This window comes from Sinocyclocheilus grahami, unplaced genomic scaffold (assembly GCF_001515645.1).
Source record: "Sinocyclocheilus grahami isolate Dianchi unplaced genomic scaffold, SAMN03320097.WGS_v1.1 scaffold861.1, whole genome shotgun sequence".
Taxonomy (NCBI): Eukaryota; Metazoa; Chordata; class Actinopteri; order Cypriniformes; family Cyprinidae; genus Sinocyclocheilus; species Sinocyclocheilus grahami.
In genome coordinates, this window is record NW_015506040.1 from 120,265 (window position 1) to 128,130 (window position 7,866).

Here is a 7,866-nt window from a genome sequence, read left to right on the forward strand (position 1 = left end):
TCTACCAGGAGATTTTGGAGCACTTTATGCTTCCATCTGCTGACAAGCTTTATGGAGATGCTGATTTCCTTTTCCAGCAGGATTTTAGCACCTGAATACATGGTTTGCTGACCATGATATTACTGTACTTGATTAGCCAGCCAACATGCCTGACCTGAAACCCATATGGAATCTATGGGATATTTTCAAGAGAAAGATGAGAAACAGTTGATCCAACAATACAGACGAGCTGAAGGCTCAATAGATCCTCAGCAGTGCCACAGGCTGATAGCTTCATGCCACACCTCACTGATGCTGGAGTTTGTGCTAAAGTAGCCCCGACCAAGTATTGAGTGCATAAATGAACATACTTTAAAGAACTTGAACTTTTCTGTTTTGCAAATCCTTTTTTTGATTGATCTTAGGAAATATTTTGAGATACTGGATTTTTGACTTTCATGAGCTGTAAGCTCTAATCATCAAAATAAAATAAATGTTTTACTTTACATGTAATGAATCTAGAATATATGAAAGTTTCACTTTTTGAGATAAGTTACAAAAAAATTAACACTGTTGGAAATTCAAACATCCTGTGATGCATGTATGTGTTGGACACTGTTAGTAGACAAATAGAGAAACTTGTGAGTGAGTGTGAAACGTGTGTTAGGATTAGTTGAAGAAACTCTATATAACAGTGCTGAAACAAAGCCATTTGAATTTGGTTTATTGGTATTATTAATTACTGAACAAAACAACCATAGGGGAAAAAACACCTAACCTATTTATTTGACATTAATACCTAAAACAACATCAAGCTGGCAACAGTTTGTTTTTTTCTTTTTAGGCACTTGTCTATTTATTAAGCTTCATTGGGGATCAAGATTACTTTCTGCATGAAACTGGCCTGATAACAGTGTCTACTTTGTTTTGTCATGTCTTCTTCAATGCCACCTCTTAATATCTAAATTAATGTCAGGCCATGGTGAGGCTCATTAGAGGACTGTCATTAATGTTATTGCTGTTTTTTGGCACTTTAACTCCATCCTTTGTCTCAGAGCTCATGTATTGTTTGCTCTCACATAGATGAATTGTTTTTTTTTACTTTCACGTCACAACACATTACAAGCAGAGCATGTAAATCAGGCCGAGATGCTCTGATTAAACTCAACGTGATTTGCTTCAGCTGTGCAGAATTTCTGATCCGAGAACAGGGTGTGTTAGTCAAGGTGTGCATTCACACAATGCACATTGTTAAGCGATTATTCTGGCTCATGGTAGCACATCTGGAGCAAGAGGTAGGAATCTGGGACTTTGTGTCACATTGCAACTTGAACTTTGTGATTTAACACGAGCTGCTAATGAGTCGTACAGTGAGTGTTATTGTGAAATTGCATTAAACGCCAGGAGATGCAAAAGGATAATTGAGTATACAGCGGCAAACAGCAGTGGGGCTCAGTTTTTTAAAAATAAACAAGAAATGGAGCACTATAAACAACATTTTGAAGAACTATGGTAAACTATGTACTAGATTTTTACATTTTCTGAAGAAAATGTGAATGCAAATGATGCCAGGGCATTGCTATAGGCACTGTAAATTCTTCTATACGTCTGTTACCTTATCTTCCCCTCCATTCTGTCATCTTAATCCCCCATCTTTCTGTCCTTGTCGCTGTTTTGTTTCAGTAATGGCAGTCACAGTGCTCAGGGGCTCTGGAGGTATTTCGGAAAAATCAGAGAAATCAATCCAACATGAAACTGAAGGAAAACATCTAATGTCATTGAGCAATAACTCTCTCCTGTCAACAACAAACCTCAGAGCGAGAGCCTAGGGTATGTTTGGCCTCTCGGTCTTATCATGAGACTCACACACACACTTGCACAGCTGCTCTTTTCTTCAGCATTTCCAGGACAACTCAATGTGTGAAAGGGAGGGAGTCTTATTTGGTGGATTTTTATTTGACATTTAAATTACTTGACAACATTTTTTAATTTTGTCAGAATTGTTCAGAACTGAAAATTGTTTCTATGCCAATTAGAAGCCAAACAAGCTATGCTGCCATCTACCATAGAAAATAATTGTAATGATTTTATTGAATACTTTTGCAGTAGTTGTTTCTTAGGTTGCTAAATACATTTGTAATAAACTAAATTTGTAACTAAAAAAATTTAATTTTTACATTGAGAACTGTTTACCGGTATGCAGAGAAAAGAAAAACAGGAACGTTTATTTGTATAGAAAAGTATATTTAGATCTTAAAGTCTATCTATCTATCTATCTATCTATCGATATGTCTATCTATCTATCTATCGATCGATCAATCTATCTATATATCTATCTGCTGTAAACATAAACAATTTTACAACAAACTTTACAAACTGCAAGTCAAAATTATTGAGTTAATAATTTTGAACTTGCAACCTAGAACATGAATTTAAATATACACAGTCACAACAAATATGACATGTTTATATGATCTGCAGTGCTGGAAGTGAAAGACAGGGGGCGGCTTGTCTTATATTCACATACATCATGCTTAAACACTAACTGACAGAATATTGAATACAAAATCAGTTTGGCATTTTGTTTTTCTTCTTGCCCCCATGAACACATATCTTATTATATTCCGCAACTCTTGTCAAATATAACGCCTTGGATTAAGGCTTGGATTCATTGTGCACAACCATAAAAGTTCCCATTAACAAGCAAGCACACATTCAGCCACCCAAAACCAACAAGCATGTCTTGTTCGGTGGAGGATCATATTATGGAAATTTACCACTCGACACAAACAAGACGAATAACCCACCGCTGGGTTGCAGTCTCAGATTTGATTATGGACCCTTAGGCCGTGCACTGGCCAGGAAGAGCATTAACACACTCGAGAAGACTGAACACAAGCACGGCTCATATCGCACCCAGTGTGTGTGTTGTTCAGTCTCCAAGGTGGAGTGTTTATGGATTTCACACTTGGCTTGTGCGAATGCTCCTCAAACTGTAAGCAACTCAATTTGAAGATCGCCTTCTGCACCGGGGCCTTGGCAGCGCTAACTGCCAATTATATCTCCTGCAATATAATTTGTGTCACATTAGGAAAATCACATGGTAAAGTGATTCGATAATAACTTAACATAAATGAACGAGCCGGGGTCCAAATTATTTCCTGTCACAGATGCTGAAAGCTAAATCCAGTGGGTGGAATTGAAAGTCAACCAAAGTGTGAACATTTCCCAGGATTTCCATACGGCACAGCTCTCCGGTGTTGTTGGCATTAATGAGGACACATTTGTTATGTGTGAATGATGAACTCACCGCTGGAATGGCCACCGATATGAGTTCGAAATGCGAGAAGTTAAGGTGCAGCCATAACGTGTCCAAATTACTGTGAAAATCAGATAGAGCATGAAAATGTATCCAGCATGAATATAGCAGTGTATGGTTTTGTAAAATCTGTAATCTGAACCATGTGGTATATAGAGTTTGTCCACTAAGGGTGATACAATGAGTCCAATGGGCCTTTTTAGGAAACGCTATTGTGCGCAGATGGAAAAAAGTGTGCACTTGAGTTCATCAGAGCCAGATCCTCTTTGGAAAAAACAAGTTTAAGGATGAAAAGTTTCAAAAGTAACCAACACGGGATAGTTCACCTAAAAATGAAACTTCTGTCATCATTTATTCACCTTCATGTAATTCCAGACCTGTATGATATATGATAGTATTTCTTTTATCAAACACAAAAGAAGATATTTTGAAGAATGTCAATAACAAAATAGTTTATGTTACCATTGACTTTCACTGTATGGATTAAGACAAACACACACACACAAACACACATAATGACATTTCTATTATTATATATTATATATTATTAAAATTATGACAGAATTTTCATTTCTGGGTAAACTATCCCTTTAAGAATTAATATTAACCTTACATTAATTTTTTTTTAAAGTACAAGAAAACAAGATCTTAGACTGTGTTAAAGAGCTATTTTTGGAAAACACATTGGTGCATGTGTCTATAAACACTAACTTATTAAATAAACTAAAGCTTACATAACATCAGTACTGGAGTCAAAGTAGTTGCAGGTTTATTTTAAAGGATAAAATCCCAACACCATACTAAACTATATTTAAAGGGATAGTTCACCCCAAAAATAAAATTCTGCCATCATTTACTCAAACTCATGTTGTTGTTGTTTTTTGTTGTTGTTGTTGTTGTTTTGTCCATGCAATGAAAATCAGTGTTGTCTGAACCTCATTTAGTGTAGTTTTAGTTCAACAGAAGAAAGAAGGTCATACAGGTTTGAAACAACATGAAGATGAGTAAATGATGGGTAAAACTTTAAGCTCAAACAAGTATGCATCCGTATGTTCATATGCATCCATAATTACATATATGCAGAATTGTAGCATAAAGTCTCTTAAAGTTTTTACCTGATTTCACGAAGACCACTGTTTTGAATCACAGTCTCCCCAAACATCAGCAGATACTTCCACAGAACCAGCTTGTAAAACAGCACCAGAGTATACCTAACACGGTCCCACACGTCAGGCCTAGTTATACCCCGACCGTTTGCACTACATTGATTACTGATATTAACTCCCAATGCACATCATCAAACACACATTCAATACCCACACAGACACACGGCACCTTCACTGCAGGGGACGTGTAAACTCACCATGTGGAAGCAGGTTGGAGCGTTAAACGCAGGCATATGCACCAATGAGGAGTCTTGCCCTGATCTCACACAGTCGACTACACTAGAGTAGGCCACTCAATGGGCTGAGAGAACTCCCGTAATCACGGTTCACACCCGGCCTGCTAATGCTAATGACTGATCTTTCATTCACGCTGGCTGTTGATTGCACAGGGACAGTTTGAGTTAGTGCAGTTCACAGAGAGGGTAATCAGTCCGAGATATTAACATTAATCGCATTTGCCATGCTAACCTGCCAGTCAGAGATGCCAGAGTGTTTCCCAGAGGCCATGTGTACAGTATCAGTTCTAATCTGGAATGGCAACTCTAAACAAATGCAGAAGAAGTAATCATAATTTCTGCCAAAATACCAGTTTTACAACTGTAAACTTATTAAAAAGCACAATTTGCTCACATTTATGTTACTCCGAACCTGTGGGGGGAAAAAAAGGAAAAATAACCAAACTAGTTTTTTTTTTTTTTTCGGTTACAAAGATGTGGCTCAAACCTTTTAAGATTTAGGAAAATTCAAAAGCATCATAAAAACCTTAATATTACATACATAGTACATAATAATATTATAAACATAGTCCATATGATTCATGCACCATATTTCAAGACTTCTGAAGCCATAAGATAGTTTGAGTAACAGGCCAAATTTATCTTGTATTCGCTTACTTCTGAACTGGATCAGTCTGAATAATGAACAAATCATTAAGACCATTTCTGTGAAACAGATTAAAAAAAATTTAATTTTTTTTTAATACTTTTATGGTGCTGTTATTTTGTAATATGAATCCTCACCTACATTCACTGCATTGTAAAAAAAAAATGCAGTGGGGGGGGGGAGAGATGACCATTTTAAAGAGATAGTCCACTCAAAAATAAAAATTCTGTCATAATATACTCACCTTCATGCCGTTCCAAACCTCTGTCCTTTTCTGTTTTCTGCAGAATATAAAAAAGGACATCTTTAGGAATGTTGTTAACCCTATTTGACGTCCAGTGTATTTTTGTCCATATAATGAAAGTCATGGGAACATAAACTGTTTGATAGCCAACATTCTTCAAAATATCTTCTTTTATGTTCCATAGAATAAAGACAGTCATACAGGTTCGAAACGACATGAAGGTGTGTAAATAATGACAGAATTAAAATTTTTGGGGGGACTATCCCTTTAATTTCTAATATTAAATGCAATTTCTTATAGGCTATCTTTTCTCTTTTATACACGCACACTATTCGAACAGACCACAGCCATGTGAATTCAAGGTCAACAATCTGCTGCAAGAAATGTTAGGTGTCTTTAGGACACTTCAGTGACAGGATACTAGATCCGTGTTATCACAACACATTTTCTGACTGAGCAGACATTCCCCCTTCTCCATCTCCTTTCACTCAGGTTCAGAGACGCAGTGGAAGTCAAACTGTCCTATACATGACAAGTGTCACAGATGGGTCACGCTGAACCATGTTTCCCTCTCAAAACAGCAAGAATGAATCAGAGAGAGACTGAATGTGGATTTGAACTTGATATGAAATAAATCTGAGGCCAACAATTACAAAAATAGTGCTGGGAATGTCAGACCCAGTCCCTTATGAATTGTTTGTTGTTGTTTTTTTTGTTTGTTTTTTGGCGTATTGATTAGCCGACCATTTGTATAACCAGTTTTACTACAAATACCATGGTTAATCTATGGTTTGTGTAGCAAAACCATGGTTAATTTGTGGTTACCATGATTTAACTAGTAGGCTAACCATGTTATTATTATTATTAGTAAGGTGTAGCCTGTGTAAGAGAGAAATTTGGCAGTTTTGTAGCCATTTTAAAATGTATTTTACTTGCTTTGTAAGACTCCTCTGCTCTAATTTTTCATTTATATTATGAAAATTTGCTACTATTATACGATATTGCTACTTCTGTCATAAACGCACCATGAAGAGCGATTTCTTCTCATCTCAGAGCCAAGATCAAGGCTGAAGACTGAAAAACAGTGATTTTCTCTCTTTTAAATGCTTGAAATTGCTCTTTTATTCTTTGAGGGTTGACCAGCATAGTGGCGCTGCTATTACAGTGTCGGTCACTAGGAGGCGCTAGAGGACTGTTAATTGTATGCTACGAGAACAATGACCAACAGCCTGTGGAAATTATAGATGAATTAATAAATAAAGAATTAAGAGTTATTTTTCTCTTTCAGTAACATCATTACATTACTGTGTACCACCTTTTGTACATTACTAAAATAAATGAGCAATAAAATAGATTCGAGAGACTATCCCAGACTAATATTTCTGCTCTCATGCCTTGATTTAATTATCATGCATTTTAATGTTCCCCTCAGTGCACCCACCTAGAGTCCAGACAGTTCATTTATAATTAGCAGGAATATAGGTGCATTCATAGTTCTGCTTAAATATTCTGCCGTTCTCTATTGACAAAAATATTTTAATAGGCTCAGAATATTTGAGTTACTCAGGTTAGCTCAACAAACCTAAAAGTGTGACACAAATATACATTAGGGAGATGCAAGGTATATTTAAAAACTATATTGTTGTTCAGAGGTTGGGTTTTCTTAGTTCAAGACGTTCTCACCTATGCTCTTATGTCTTAAAATCAGTTGAGAAATTTGTAAAAAGTTAATTGAAGAATTTACAAGAAATGTTTGAGTTCATATTGAAATTTCTGCCTTGTGATGACAAATTTTAGTGTCTTGGCAAATCTGAGCAAAATTTGAGACATGTGAGATTAATATTTTTCTAGGTGTTTTCTTAGGAGAACTATCGGAGAAGAATGAGAGGTTATCAAAAGATGATTTTTTTAATTCCTTTGAGCCACAGTGTGACATTCAAAAAACAATTATCCATTTATAATTTGTATCAAATTGCCAATTGCAACAGATTTTTATGCAGAACAATAGTGAATGGGTGCCTAATGTGAGAATTAATCTATTTTGTGCTTGTTTGAGTGGGTATGAAACGTCTTTTTCTAAAGTGGCTGTGTTTATTATAGTCCTCAGACCTCTGACACCCAGTGTTCGAACTATACCGTGGACTTTGCGGTTCGTGCGCATGCCTCAAAAGAGGGTTTACAATGACTTACAAAGATACATAACAGCTACAAGTGTATGCACTACTTGCTTTATGCAAGCACTATATAGGATAAATCACTATACAGGATTTACCCTA

General features: G+C 36.2%; 1 long non-coding RNA gene across 1 annotated transcript in view; it reads right to left on the reverse strand.

Annotated features, from left to right (window-relative positions):
* Positions 1 to 1,872, reverse strand: part of LOC107563195 (uncharacterized) — an 8,223-nt gene extending 6,351 nt beyond the window's left edge. Inside the window, exons 1-2 of the long non-coding RNA XR_001606079.1 lie at positions 1,791 to 1,872; positions 1,595 to 1,689 (exon numbers count right to left, since the gene is read on the reverse strand). This is a non-coding gene — a long non-coding RNA (uncharacterized lncRNA). The remainder of the gene's footprint in view (positions 1 to 1,594; positions 1,690 to 1,790) is intronic.
* Between the last annotated feature and the right edge of the window lie 5,994 nt (positions 1,873 to 7,866).